We start from the raw sequence: 14884 nt of genomic DNA on the forward strand, positions 1-14884 counted from the left end.
TCCTTAAATAATTCTTGACTCGTGCTTCGTCCACTGCTTGCTGTCGTTGCGGGTAGGGTTAAAACCAAACGTAGGAACTTTGTTGTTTCTTCATAAACAGAGTCCTAATCATTGTTGACAATGAACTTTAAGAGGATTCTTGGAGATAAGTGTTTTTTCTCGTCAGCGTTTATGTTACATAGCTCATTTTCAAGTTGCTCTTGTTTGAAAAAAGGGTACTGTTCTAATAACTGAAGCAGTTTCAACTATGGGAATTCTTTTTGATAGTTCGGGAAACACTTTCGATCGAAAGCTCAACAAACTGAATTTGGGGTGATTCTTGAAATCTTCTTTTCATTTGAACAATTTGCAAATCCAGTATCTCGTAAGTTAGTGCCCTGAGAGATGTCTTTTGACTATCACAGAATGATACGTTGCCATTCAAACACAAGCTGCATTTAATGCATTCATCAACGAATGTTTCTGTTCTTAATTGTCGTAAGTTTCTCAAAACAATTCTTATTTCGTCTCGGCAAACAGTTATACTGACAGATTTTGACTGAAGAACATTAAAGACATGACCAACATAAACAAAGAACCCTCGATAGAAGCAAAGCAAGTAGAAAAACGTAGCATCATCCATCCGTCGTTTCATTTCCACAGCACAGCTCCAAGATTCTGGGTCCCACTGAGAGTCTGTATCACAAATTATATAATTAAAAACACTGTATAGCTCTGATAAATGGCTAGATATTGTTGAAACTTCCCTGGAACGAAATCTACAACGAGTGTTGCTCGCATCTGGCAGTTTAAATCCTTTCTCAGTTAGCAATACAGTTCGTTTTGATGATTTGCTAAAAAACGAATGGAATGCAGAAAGATCACTTACAAACATGCGTACTTGTATGATTTTGGAGGCATGTAACAGTACCAAATTCAGCTGGTGTGCGTAACAATGAATAAACAGAGCATAGGGACAGAACTGCTTCACCAATTGTTGTAGTCCTCTTTCGCTGCCCGCCATTACTGAAGCGCCAGCATATGTTTGACTAACCACTTTTTCTTTCACATTCCATTCTTTCCATACTGCATGAATCAATTTTATCTCCAGAAACATAGTGAAATCCAACGAATCGTTCCTCAATTTTGTCTGCAATACAGTACCTGAATATTATACTCATTTGACTTTTGCATGACACGTCTAATGTTTCATCAGCCTGAATCGAAATTAAATTGCAGTTCTGAATTTCAGATTTTATTTTCTCATTAACTGCCAGAGTTATCATTTCTATTACATCATTCTGTACATCCGGAGAAGTTCCTTTAAAGGTTGAAGATGATGATAGATGGTCTCGGATTAACTGCTCTCCTTGAGCTAATAAATCCAACAATTCCAGATAGCTACCTTTGTTGCTGGAGGACTCGTCTTCCCGATGGCCGCGAAAGGCTAGTTCTTGTTTACAAAGAAATCCAATCGCCTGAACAAGACGAGCCAATATTCTCCTGTTGGATGCGACTTGTTCATTTTATTTTATTGCTGTAAGACGAGCGGCTTCAGAAAGTGCGTGCTCAATTCTACTTTTGCCCAATAACTGAAATGATTCTTTGTTCTGCAGGTGACATTTTGGTCTCTGATGCTTTTGTGCTTTCCTGTCAAAGTTCTTTATTGTTCAAATGTTCTCATTGCACCGTTCCTTTTCACCACCAAACAGAAGACATATATAACAATATAATCTGTTATTAACGGGATTCGCAGTCGTCCAAGTATACTTTTCGTACCAGGCTGTCTAAAAGTGCGTTTTTGTTTGGCTTCACTCAAAACTACACTGAGTATAGGAGTAGGTCGTTTGTCCTTCAATTCGCACTTTTTTAGTACGTTAATGTAGAAAAAGGTGTCTTTAATAAAAATTGTATAAGGTGTTGAGTTGCTGGCTCACTCATGTTGGCGACACTACGAAAATATGCACTAATATCAGAAGAATGCCTATGAACACAAACCGCGCTACTTCACTTCCGTGTTAAAAGCCAGCATAGAAGCGGCAGGGACTGGTCTCGATACCTGCTAGCAAGTGCAGCGCACCGGCCTTCGTGGAAGGGGAAGTGGAGGGGAGCCGAGAATGCCACTAACACAGCCAGGTAAGGGAAGGGAGGCAGACAGAGCAGTCGAGTCTCAAGCAGGCAGATACACCAATACTCGGGGTGCGGCGCGGGCTACAAAAGTAATGTCTTCTCACATTTAAAGCTCTTAGTAGAAAATTGTTTATATTTTGTTATGAATTACTATTGCACCTTTTTTAAGCACCAATACAGGGGTGACTAAGTCTCAAAGTCTCCCCTCACACTACGCCACTGGTGGTCTGTCGCATTTCTGCCGAAACAGCACAATGCTGGTGCACGAACAAGTGTTTCGGAGCTCACCGTCCATCGTACATTGTTGAACATGGAGCTCCGCAGCCGACCACCCCTACGAGTTCACTTGTTGACTCGGCGACATCGTCAGTTGCGATTGCAATTGGTACAGGAACATGGGGACTCGACAGTCAATGAATGGAAACGTATCGGCTCTTAGAGTGAAACACATTTTTGCTACGCTAGGTCGACGATCGCCTCCACAAACGCCGTGATCGATGTGAACGACGGCTGGAGACGTGCAGCGCGCCACGAACGCAGGCTGGTGGCAGTAGTATTATGATGTGGGAGACATTCTCCTGCGCCTGCATGGGAGCTATGTTAGTAATCGGTGACATGCCGATAGCTGTTACCCACCTCCTTCCCTTCGCGCTCTGACGTCTTCCCCGACGGCCATGTCATCTTTCAGCAGTATAATTGCCCGAGTCTCGGAGACAGAGCCCTGTTACAGTGGTTTCAGGAGTGTTACACGGGGCGTTCAGAAAGTCTCTCCGCAGTGCCGTATGATTGTTAGCCGCGAGTGCCGTATACCGCAGTGAATATGCCGAAATGAACCCAGTGAAGTACAAGCTATTAATTTATTGAACATTCATTTTTACTTACAAATTGTCACATTAAATGTTGAAAGTGGCCCCCCTGTTGTTGACTACTCAATTCAGTTCGTGTAATCATGTTTCCGAACATAAGCTCTAACATTTCTTCTGTAAAAGAAGCAGTGGAAGTGGATATTGTAGTTTTCAATTCGTCGATGGATTTTAAAAGACGGTTTTTATAGACAATTTGGTTTCGCTGCACCCAGAAGAAAAAGTCAGGTGGTGTAAGGTCAGCCGATCGTGGAGGCCTAAGGCCCTGTGAAACTATGTGATCACCAAAAACATCAGCAAGCAGTGACATTGAAACGCGAGCAGTAGCCGCCGTTGCACCGTCTTGTTGAAAATAACCGTTCAGTATTTCAGTTAACACAAGTTCTCCTATGAATGGGTACAGAATATCACTTCAGTATCGTTGCGCGTTTATTGTTTCGTTGAAAAATATGGAACCTACAATCCGATGTCTAGTAACTGCAATCCAAACTCCTATTTTCACAGAATGAAGTGATTCCTCATGAATACGCAATGGATTTACAGCACTTCGCATACGAGAATTTTGCGAGTTCATGTACCCGGATAAATGAAACCACGCCTCATCAGTGAAAAACGTTTCATTAAGAATATCCCTTCCATTTTATTGAACGAAATTTTTGAACCATTGACAATATCGCAGTGTCCTGCCATGATCATTATTTTTCAGTTCTTGCACGACTGTCACTTTGTACGGCAAAAGTTCTAATTTTTTCCTTACAGCTGTGTGGGCCGTTCCCAGACTCCTGGACGTTTTATCGGAAATATAGAGTAGTTTCTACATCTACATCTACATACATACTCCGCAATCCACCATACGGTGCGTGGCGAAGGGTACCTCGTACCACCACTAGCATCTTCTCTCCCTGTTGCACTCCCAAACAGAACGAGGGAAAAATGACTGCCTATATGCCTCTGTACGAGCCCAAATCTCTCTTATCTTATCTTTGTGGTCTTTCCGCGAAATGTAAGTTGGCGGCAGTAAAATTGTACTGCAATCAGCCTCAAATGCTGGTTCTCTAAATTTCCTCAGTAGCGATTCACGAGAAGAACGCTTCTTTCCTCTAGAGACTCCCACCCGAGTTCCTGAAATATTTCCGCAACACTCGTGTGATGATCAAACCTACCAGTAACAAATCTAGCAGCCCGCCTCTGAATTGCTTCCATGTCCTCCCTCAATCCGACCTGATAGGGATCCCAAACGCTCGATCAGTACTCAAGAATACGTCGTATTAGTGTTTTATAAGCGGTCTCCTTTACCACATCTTCCCAAAATTCTACCAATGAACCGAAGACGACTATCCGCCTTCCCCACAACTGCCATTACATGCTTGTCCCACTTCATATCGCTCTGCAATGTTACGCCCAAATATTTAATCGACGTGACTGTGTCAAGCGCTACACTACTAATGGAGTATTCAAGCATTACAGGATTCTTTTTCCTATTCATCTGCATTAATTTACATTATCTATATTTAGAGTTAGCTGCCATTCTTTACACCAATCACAAATCCTGTCCAAGTCATCTTGTATCCTCCTACAGTCCTCAGACAAAACGCTAGGACGTACACCTCTCAGTGCATCTGTCACTGAACCCGTACTTCGAAATTTGTTAATCAAATCTCGCACAGTACCGCGATGTGGGAGTTTTGTCTCCGGGAAAACTGAATTAAATGTCTGACGAACTGAGAGTGTACTTAGCGCCAGCTTTGAGCAGTTGTTCGACTAAAAACACACGTTCTTCGATGGTTACCATTTTAACAGTGACAAAAACGAAATAAACGAATAAAGGAACTACACTTCGACGTTCACGTCAACGCGTAACGAGACACACCAACGATAGTACTGATGCGGGCTGACAAACGAAACAGTGGAATGTTGGGAGAGTCCGCTTGAAGGGAAGTAACCCAGCGAGGCGAACAATCACACGACACGCGCGGCTGACAACCATACTGCACTGCGGAGAGACTTTCTGAACACCCCGTAGTGAACTTACCTTGATGTCTCGGCGACCAAGTTCAACTGACGTAAATCCCACGGAACCCGTCTCGGTGCTTATCGGGAGCCATCATCGCGTACGCAAATCAGCGGCCCGTTATTGAAGAGAAATACATGAACAGCGCGTAGAAATCCAACGCCACATGCCTCCACAAACCTACCAACAAACTGTCGCATGCATGATAAGCAGAACCAGTGATTTCTTTTGCTCGAAAGACGGACAAACAAGCTGTCAAGCAGGTGGTCATAATGTTGTGCTTCATCAGTGTATCATTCAAGCCCACTTGAATTAACTGGCAAGATGTGAGCATACGTGAAGTGTCCCCGCACATATCAATGACATACTGTGTCCACTTGCCTTGAAACATAATCTTATACCCATTTGTCTACGCGATGCATGGTAAATGCGCTGCATATGCCAAAAGATCTGTGCTAATACCAATTACAAAGAGATGTATATATCATAGTGCCCGCCCGGTTAGCCGAGCGCTCTAACTCACGGCTTTCTGGAGTGGGAGGGAGAGCCTGGTCCCCGGCACGAATCCGTCCGGCGGAGTTGTGTCGAGGTCCGGTGAGCCGGTAAGTCTGTAGATGCTTTTTAGGCAGTTTTCCATCTGCCTCGGTGAATGCAGGCTCAGCTACCCTATGTCGGCGATTGCTGCACGAACAAGTTCTCCACGTACGCGTACACAACCATTACTCTACCACGTAAACGTAGGGGTTACACTCGTCTGGTGTGAGACGTTCACTGGGGGTGTCCACCGGGGGCCGAAACGCTCAATAACCCTGGGTTCGGTGTGGGGCGGCGGAGGGGTGAAGTGGACTGCGGTGGTCGTCGTGGGGTTGTGGACCACTGCGGCTGTGGCGGGGACGGAGCCTCTCCGTCGTTTCTAGGTCCCCGGTTAACATACAATGCAATATAATACAATATATCATCTTTCATTAAACCGACATTACCTCATCAAAAGTATCCGGACAAGCTTACGTCATGCGAAATTGACCGCCAAACGTCACGAGAGGCAGACTTGCCAATATGTAAGGAGGCAGGAAATATTTTTTGTCAGTGGAGAAGCAGTGATATCAGAAAGGTGACTTGGGCAAATCATTCGACGTCATCTGAGTAAAAAATTCGTCAGTGACATTTTAAAACTACTAAAGGTGCCCATGTCGACTACTACTGATGTGCCTGTGAAGTGGAAACCCGAAGGAACAACCAAAGCTAAATTAAGACCATGTACTGGCAGACGTGTATGTCGAGCATTGAGAAGTGTGGTTGTGAAACAGTTCCACGAAATCAGCAGAACGAATCAATCGTGAGTCCCAAGATGCACCCAGCAGTCCAGCTAACACAGTGGTTGAGCGTAAAATGCGGTACAATGGTGGAGAAGCTTGTTGTAAGCTACTCACTGTAGCCAATGCTACGAGACGTTTGAGGTGGTGTCCAGAGTGAAAACAAGTGATTTGGAATGATGACTGACGTTATACGCTGCCCCTGCGGAAGTCCGAAGGAAGGTTCAAAAATGGTTCAAATGGCTCTGAGCACTATGGGACTTAACACCTGAGGTCACCAGTCCCCTAGAACTTAGAACTACTTAAACCTAACTAACCTAAGCACATCACACTCATCCATGCCCGAAGCAGGATTCGAACCTGCGACCGTAGCGTTCGCGCGGTTCCAACTGAAGCGCCTAGAACCGCTCGCCCGCAATGGCCGGCCCTAAGGAAGGTTTTGGATTTTGATGAATATCTGGAGAATGTTACCTGCCATCATGCGCAGTGCCAACAGTGAACTATGGAAGAGATGGTGTTACGGTATGAGGGTGTTTTTCATGGCTAGAGTGTGTGCTGCGTACTGTTGAGGAACAGTTCGGAGTGGAGGACTGTATCTGCTACACAATACACCCTGCCATGAAGTATTATCTCTCAGGCAGTAGTTTGTGGGCAATAAAATTCATGAAATGCACTTGCCTGCACAGGACGCCGATCTGAAGCCAGTGGAATACCTTTGAAATCCAAAATGAGATTTTCACTCTGCAGCGGAGTGTGCGATGATATGAAACTTCCTGGCAGATTAAAACAGTGTGCCGGACCGAGACTCGAACTCGGGACCTTTGACTTCGCGGGCAGGTCCACTTGCCCGCGAAAGGCAAAGGTCCCGAGTTCGAGTCTCGGTCCGGCACACAGTTTTAATCTGCCAGGAAGTTTCATATCTTTGGAATGACTCAGAATGTCGTCTTCGCTCCAAACCCTAGCGTCACTATATTTCCTTGTTCCGGATCTACAAGGAGGAGCTGCTGTTCCTCCACAGACGTTCAGTGACCCCAGCAGAGTTTAAGCGGTCATAAATGCGAAAGTTGCAAACCCGACATATTAATTTCCACTAATAGGTTTGCGGATACTTTTGGTCAGATGTTGCACACCATTTTTTCTCAGTAATATATAAGTGACTGGTTCAGTTAGCATTAAACGTCATCACGATAATGAAAAATTCATAATTAAAAGAAAAACTCAGGCATCGACAAAATTTCAAAGGTTTATTTGCCAGGCATTTTGCTACAAGGGCCCTAACACTTTTCGCACATCATGCATTTATACACTACTGGCCATTAACATTGCTGCACCAAGAAGAACTGCAGATGATAAACGGGTATTCATTGGACAAATATATCACACTGCAACTGAGATGTGATTACATTTTTCACGCAATTTGGCTGCATAGATCCTGAGAAATCAGTACCCAGAACAACGATCTCTGGCCGTAATAACGACCTTGATACGCCTGGGCATTGAGTCAAACAGAGCTTGGGTGAAGTGCACAGGTACAGCTGCCGATGCAGCTTCAACACGAAACCACATTTCATCAAGAGTAGTGACTGGCTTATTGTGACGAGCCAGTTGCTCGGCCACCATTGACCAGACGTTTTCAATTGGTGAGAGATGTGGAGAATATGCTGACCATGACAGTAGTCGAACATTTTCTGTATCCAGAAAGGCTCGTACAGGACCTGCAACATGCGCTCGTGCATTATCCTGCTGAAATATAGGGTTTCGCAGGGATCGAATGAAAGGTAGAGCCACGTGTAGTAACACATCTCAAATGTAACGCCCACTGTTCAAAGTTCCGTCAATCCAAACAAGAGGTGACCGAGACGTGTCACCAATGGCACCACATACCATCACGCCGGATAATACAGCAGACTGGCGATGACGAATATACGCTTCCAATGTGCGTTCAACGCGATGTCGCCAAACATGGATGCGATCATCATATGCCGTAAACAGAACCCGGATTCATCCGAAAAAATGACGTTTTGCCATTTTTGCACCCAGGTTAGTCGTTGAGTACACCATCACAGGCGCTCCTGTCTGTGATGCAGCGTCAAGGGTAACTGCAGCCATGGTCTCCGAGCTGATAGTCCATGCTGTTGCAAACGTCATCGACCTGTTCGTGCAGATGGTTGTTGTCTTGCAAACGTCCCCATCTGTTGACTCATGGATCGAGACATGGCTGCACGATCCGTTACAGCCATGCGAATATGATGCCTGTCATCTCGACTGCTAGTGATACGAGGCCGTTGGGACCCAGCACGGCGTTCCGTATTACCCTCCTGAAGCCACCGATTCCATATTCTGCTAACAGTCATTGGATCTCGACCAACGCGAGCAGCAATGTCGCGATACGATAAACCGCAATCGCGATAGGCTAGAATCCGACCTTTAGCAAAGTCGGAAACGTGATGGTACACATTTCTCCTCCTTACACGAGGCATCACAACAACGTTTCACCAGGCATCGCCGGTCAACTGCTGTTCGTGTATGAGAAATCGGTTGGAAACTTTCCTCATGTCAGCACGTTGAAGGTGTCGCCACCGGCGCCTACCGTGTGTGAATGCTCTGAAAAGAAAAGCTAATCATTTGCATAGCAAAGCATCTTCTTGCTGTCGGTTAAATTTCGCGTCTGTAGTATGTCATCTTCATGGTGTAGCAATTTTAATGGCCAGTAGTGTACATTATTATTTTTAAGAGTGATTTCAGGTGTGCCGCAGGGGAGTGTCATAGGACCGTTGCTATTCACAATATACATAAATGACCTGTTGGATGACATAGGAAGTTCACTGAGGCTTTTTGCAGATGATGCTGTGGTGTATCGAGAGGTTGCAACAATGGAAAATTGTACTGAAATGCAGGAGGATCTGCAGCGAATTGACGCATGGTGCACGGAATGGCAATTGAATCTCAATGTAGACAAGTGTAATGTGATGCGAATACATAGAAAGATAGGTCCCTTATCATTTAGCTACAAAATAGCAGGTCAGCAACTGGAAGCAGTTAATTCCATAAATTATCTGGAAGTACGCATTACGAGTGATTTAAAATGGAATGATCATATAAAGTTGATCGTCGGTAAAGCAGATGCCAGACTGAGATTCATTGGAAGAATCCTAAGGAAATGCAATCCGACAACAAAGGAAGTAGGTTACAGTACGCTTGTTCACCCACTGCTTGAATACTGCTCAGCAGTGTGGGATCCGCACCAGATAGGGTTGATAGAAGAGATAGAGAAGATCCAGCGGAGAGCAGCGCGCTTCGTTACAGGATCATTTAGTAATCGCGAAAGCGTTACGGAGATGATAGATAAACTCCAGTGGAAGACTCTGCAGGAGAGACGCTCAGTAGCTCGGTACAGGCTTTTGTTAAAGTTTCGAGAACATACCTTCACCGAAGAGTCAAGCAGTATATTGCTCCCTCCTACGTATATCTCGCAAAGAGACCATGAGGATAAAATCAGAGAGATTAGAGCCCACACAGAAGCATACCGACAATCCTTCTTTCCACGTACAATACGAGACTGGAATAGAAGGGAGAATCGATAGAGGTACTCAAGGTACCCTCCGCCACACACCGTCAGATGGCTTGCGGAGTATGGATGTAGATGTAGATGTAGATGTAGAAAGCTATTAAGGTAAATACATTGTTTCCTATGAAAATCTTTCCTTTGCTAACTGTGCCTATCAGTAGTTAGTGCCTTCAGTAGGTAGAATCTTTTATTTAGCTGGCAGTATTGGCGCTCGCTGTATTGCAGTAGTTCGAGTAACGAAGATTTCTGTGAGGTAAGTGATTCATGGAAAGTATAGGTTATTGTTATCAGGGACACTCCTTTGTAGGGATTTTTGAAAGTACTGGCAGATGTGAAAATTGTAAGGACGGGGGCGTGAGTCGTGCTTGGGTAGCTCAGGTGGTAGAGCTCTTGCCCGTGGAAGACAAAGGTCCCGAGTTCGAGTCTCGGTGCGACACACAGTTTTAATTTGCCAGGAAGTTTCAAATAATGCATAAGTTTACCAGCCCAGTAATTTTAATTTTTGCAGGGGAAGTTTCAACTTGCTCAGTTCACGAAGCTCTTTCACTTGAATACATCATCCAATTTCACTGAAATTTTTTTTAAAGAAACGAGACGCGAGCTGCTTTATAATCTACAGATCACACATATCAAAACAAAACTGTATCATTCCAGTTCCCAGTGAAAATGCTTTAAAGTAAAAAGAAGGCGAAACGCATCTGGGGGTAATAATATACAGTGTAGGAAGAAAAGGTGGTTTTTAATTACAAAACGGATATTGTAATCATTTGTTTGTCTGTACATGTACATCACATCCACCGATTTGTGTCCCATCCAGATAATCTGCGGTGCGTCGTTTTTAATTAATTTATTTACTTAAGCATTTATTCTACCTGTCAAGATTAGGGCCTTCAGGCCCTCTCTTACACCTAACCAGTCATTGAACGAATTTCAGTTTGTACAGAACATTATCGACATACCACTTGCTATACAGTATTAATGTTAAAGAAAAAAATAGAAATTATAACAGTAGTACAAGGGTAATTACAACAATCAAAAAATAATTGTAACAATCAAGAATAATAATAATAATAATAGTAATGACTATGTATATGAACGTAAAAATATTTTTCTTTTATGAAGGTCAGTGCTATTGCTAATTAGGAATTTTCTCGTTATGTTCTTGCAGCGTGTGAGTTATTCTCATCGAGCAGAGACATAAGAACGATAGAATGGGGTGAGAGCGATATAGAAGAGGTAGCTAGGTTAGAGGAAGAGAAATAGAATGGTAAAATTCGAAGCTATGATGGAGAGGAGAAAGAAATAGATGAGAGGGGAACAACAATGGTGGCTATACCGTCCCTAATATGTACGTTTTGAGTTCCCTCTTGAATGTTGAGTGGTTCTGGATAAGACGCAGATCACAAGGGAGCGCGTTCTGTAGTCGTATGGCTAAGATGGAGAATGACACGGAGAAAGATTTTGTGTTATGTAAAGGTACAGCCAAGATGCTAGACGTATCCGATCTGGTATTGCGATTGTGGAATGATGATAGGTGTTTAATGTGAGAAGATAAGTATTGGGGGCACCAGTGACTAAGAAATCGATAAAGTAAACACATCGTGTGGAGGTCGCGTACCTTATGTGGGCGTATGCAACCTAGCTGGGAGTATGAAGGACTGATATGATCATACAACCGTATATTCCACACCTATCTAACGCAAGCATTCATCACTAGCTCGAGGCATTTCGAATTTTCACTATTTGTGTCGCGTTGAACTACATCACAGTAGTAAAGATTAGGCAAGACTAGTGTTTGGACTAATTTTTGTTTAACATGGGTTGGAAATATTTTTCTAAATTTTTGGATTGCGTGTAGGGAGGAGAGCGATTTCCGGCAAGCTGTGACTGTTTGTTCTTCCCAGTTTAGGTGTCCATTCAAGATTATTCCAAGGTCTTTTACTGGTTTTTGGTATGGTAGTTGGGTACCATTGAGGAGTATTTGAGGAACTGTTTGGCAAAAGTACCGGCTCATTAACTTTGGATGAGATATAAGAATGACCTAGGATTTCTTGGGGTTCAGTTTCAGACCTAGGTTCTGTGCCCATCGAGATACAGAGGAAATATGTGCGTTCATACTCGGTACAGCTTCAGAAATGATCTTGGGGCTTGCACTTACGTTCAGTTGGATGTCGTCGGCATATAGATGGTAGTTGCAGTAGTGAATCACTGAAGAAATATCATTAATGTACAGTGAGAAGTCCCAATGGGGCGTTCCCCAAGGGTCGGTGCTGGGGCCACTGCTGTTTCTTATTTACTTAAATGATATGCCTTTTAGTATTGCAGGTGATTAAAAAATATTTCTGTTTGCTGATGACACCAGCTTGGTAGTGAAGGATCTTGTGTGTAATATTGAAACAGTATCAAATATTGTAGTTTATGATATAAGTTCGTGGCTTGTGGAAAATAATTTGATGTTAAATCACGGTAAGACTCAGTTTTTACAGTTTCTAGCTCACAATTCAACAAGAACCGATATTTTGATCAGACAGAATGGGCATAATAGAAGCGAGACGGAACAGTTCAAGTTCCTAGGCGTTCAGATAGATAGTAAGCTGTTGTGGAAAGCCCATGTTCAGGATCTTGTTCAGAAATTAAACACTGCTTTATTTGCCATTAGAACAGTATCTGAAATAAGTGATCCTTCAACAAGAAAAGTACTCTACTTCCCATATTTTCATACGCTTATGTCGTATGGTATTATTTTTTGGGGTAATTCTCCTGATTCAAAAGGGTATTTTTGGCTCAAAAACGGGCTGTTCGAGCTACATGTCGTGTAAGTTCGAGAACCTCTTTTCGAGCCGTATTCAATAGTCTGGGAATTCTATCATTGCCTTCATAGTATATATTTTCTTTAATGTCGTTTGTTGTTAGCAATATTAGCCTATTCCCAAGAGTTAGCAGCTTTCACTGAGTTAATACTAGACAGAAATCCAATCTTCATGTGGAATACACTTCCTTGACTCTTGTGCAGAAAGGAGTGCAGTATTCTGCTGCATCCATTTTCAATAAACTACCACAAGAACTCAAAAAAATCTTAGCAGTAGCCCAAACACTTTTAAGTCTAAACTGAAGAGTTTCCTCATAGGTCACTCATTCTATTCTGTCGAGTAGCTCCTGGAAGAGCTGAAAAACTAAGCAAATTCCAGTGTTACATTGTTGATTTTCTTTATTTAAAGTAACTACTTGTCGCCTGAATATGTTTCTTATATTTCATTTTATCTGTTTCTACTATCATGTTATAATTTCATGCATAGACTCGTTGCATAACCATGGAGACGTCTCCTTAATTTGGTCTGACAGAACAATAAACAAATAAATATAAAAATGGACCAAGGACGGAGCCTTGGGGAACTCCAGAGCGCACGTTTTTCCATGATGGCTTCTCCGACCCACAAATGACTTGTTGATTTGTGTTTTTGAGGTGGCTGTCGAACCAGTGTATTGCGCTGTTTGAGAAATTCAGTTGTTTCATTTCAATTAGCAATACAGGGTGTTACAAAAAGGTAAAGCCGAACTTTCAGGAAACATTGCTCGCACACAAAGAAAGAAAATATGTTATGTGGACATGTGTCTGGAAACGCTTACTTTCCATGTTGGAGCTCATTTCGTTACTTCTCTTCAAATCACATTAATCATGGAATGGAAACACACAGCAACAGAACGTACGTGACTTCCAACACTTTGTGGCAGGAAATGTTCAAAATGTCCTCCGTTAGCGAGGATACATGCATCCACCCTCTGTCGCATGGAATCCCTGATGCGCTGCTGCAGCCCTGGAGAATGGCGTCCACAATACGAGCGCGAAGAGTCTCTAAATTTGCTACTGGGGTTTGCCTAGATAATGAGCTTTCAAATGTCGCCATAAATGAAAGTCAAGAGGGTTGAGGTCTGGAGAGCGTGGAGGCCATGGAATTGGTCCGCCTCTACCAATCCATCGGTCACCGATTGTGCTGTTGAGAAGCGTACGAACTCTTCGACTGAAATGCGCAGGAGCACCATCGTGCAAGAACCACATGTTGTGTCTTACTTGTAAGGGCACATGTTCTAGAAGCACAGGTAGAGTATCCCGTATGAAATCATGATAACGTGCTCCATTGAGCGTAGGTGGAAGATCATGGGGCCCAATCAAGACATCACCAACAATGCCTGCCCAAACGTTCACTGAAAATTTGTGTGGATGACGTGATTGCACAATTGTGTGAGGATTCTCGTCATCACACACATGTTGATTGTGAAAATTTACAATTTGATCACGCTGGAATGAAGCCTCATCCGAAAAGAGAACATTTGCACTGAAATGAGGATTGACACATTGTTTGATGAATCATTTTGCTGAAATGTACCCGTGGAGGCCAATCAGCTGCTCATAGTGCCTGCATACGCTGTACATGGTACGGAAACAACTGGTTCTCCCGTAGCACTCTCCATACAGTGACGTGGTTAACGTTACCTTGTACAGCAGCAACTTCTCTGACGCTGACATTGGGGTTATTGTCAACTGCACGAAGAATTGCCTCGCCCATCGCAGGTGTCCTCGTCGTTCCAGGTCTTCCCCAGTCGCGAGTCATTGGCTGGAATGTTCCGTGCTCCCTAAGACGCCGATCAATTGCTTCGAACGTCTTCCTGTCGGGACACCTTCGTTTTGGGAATCTGTCTCGATACAAACATACCTCACCACGGCTACTGCCCCGTGCTAATCCATACATCAAATGGGCATCTGCCAACTCCGCATTTGTAAACATTGCACTGACTGCAAAACCACGTTCGTGACGAACTCTAACCTGTCGATGCTACGTACTGATGTGCTTGATGCTAGTACTGTAGAGCAATGAGCCGCATATCAACACAAGCACCGAAGTCAACATTACCTTCCTTCAATTGGGCCAACTGGCGGTGAATCGAGGAAGTACAGTACATACTGACGAAACTAAAATGTCTTTTCTTTATTTGCTTGTGAGGAATGTTTCCTGAAAGTTTG

General features: G+C 43.5%; 1 protein-coding gene across 1 annotated transcript in view; it reads left to right on the forward strand.

The window, feature by feature from the left end:
- The window catches only part of LOC126355722 (uncharacterized), a 169776-nt gene that overhangs the window by 106478 nt on the left and 48414 nt on the right, over positions 1–14884 (forward strand). The gene's annotated exons all lie outside the window — the stretch shown is intronic.

This window comes from Schistocerca gregaria, chromosome 3 (assembly GCF_023897955.1).
Source record: "Schistocerca gregaria isolate iqSchGreg1 chromosome 3, iqSchGreg1.2, whole genome shotgun sequence".
NCBI lineage: Eukaryota > Metazoa > Arthropoda > Insecta > Orthoptera > Acrididae > Schistocerca > Schistocerca gregaria.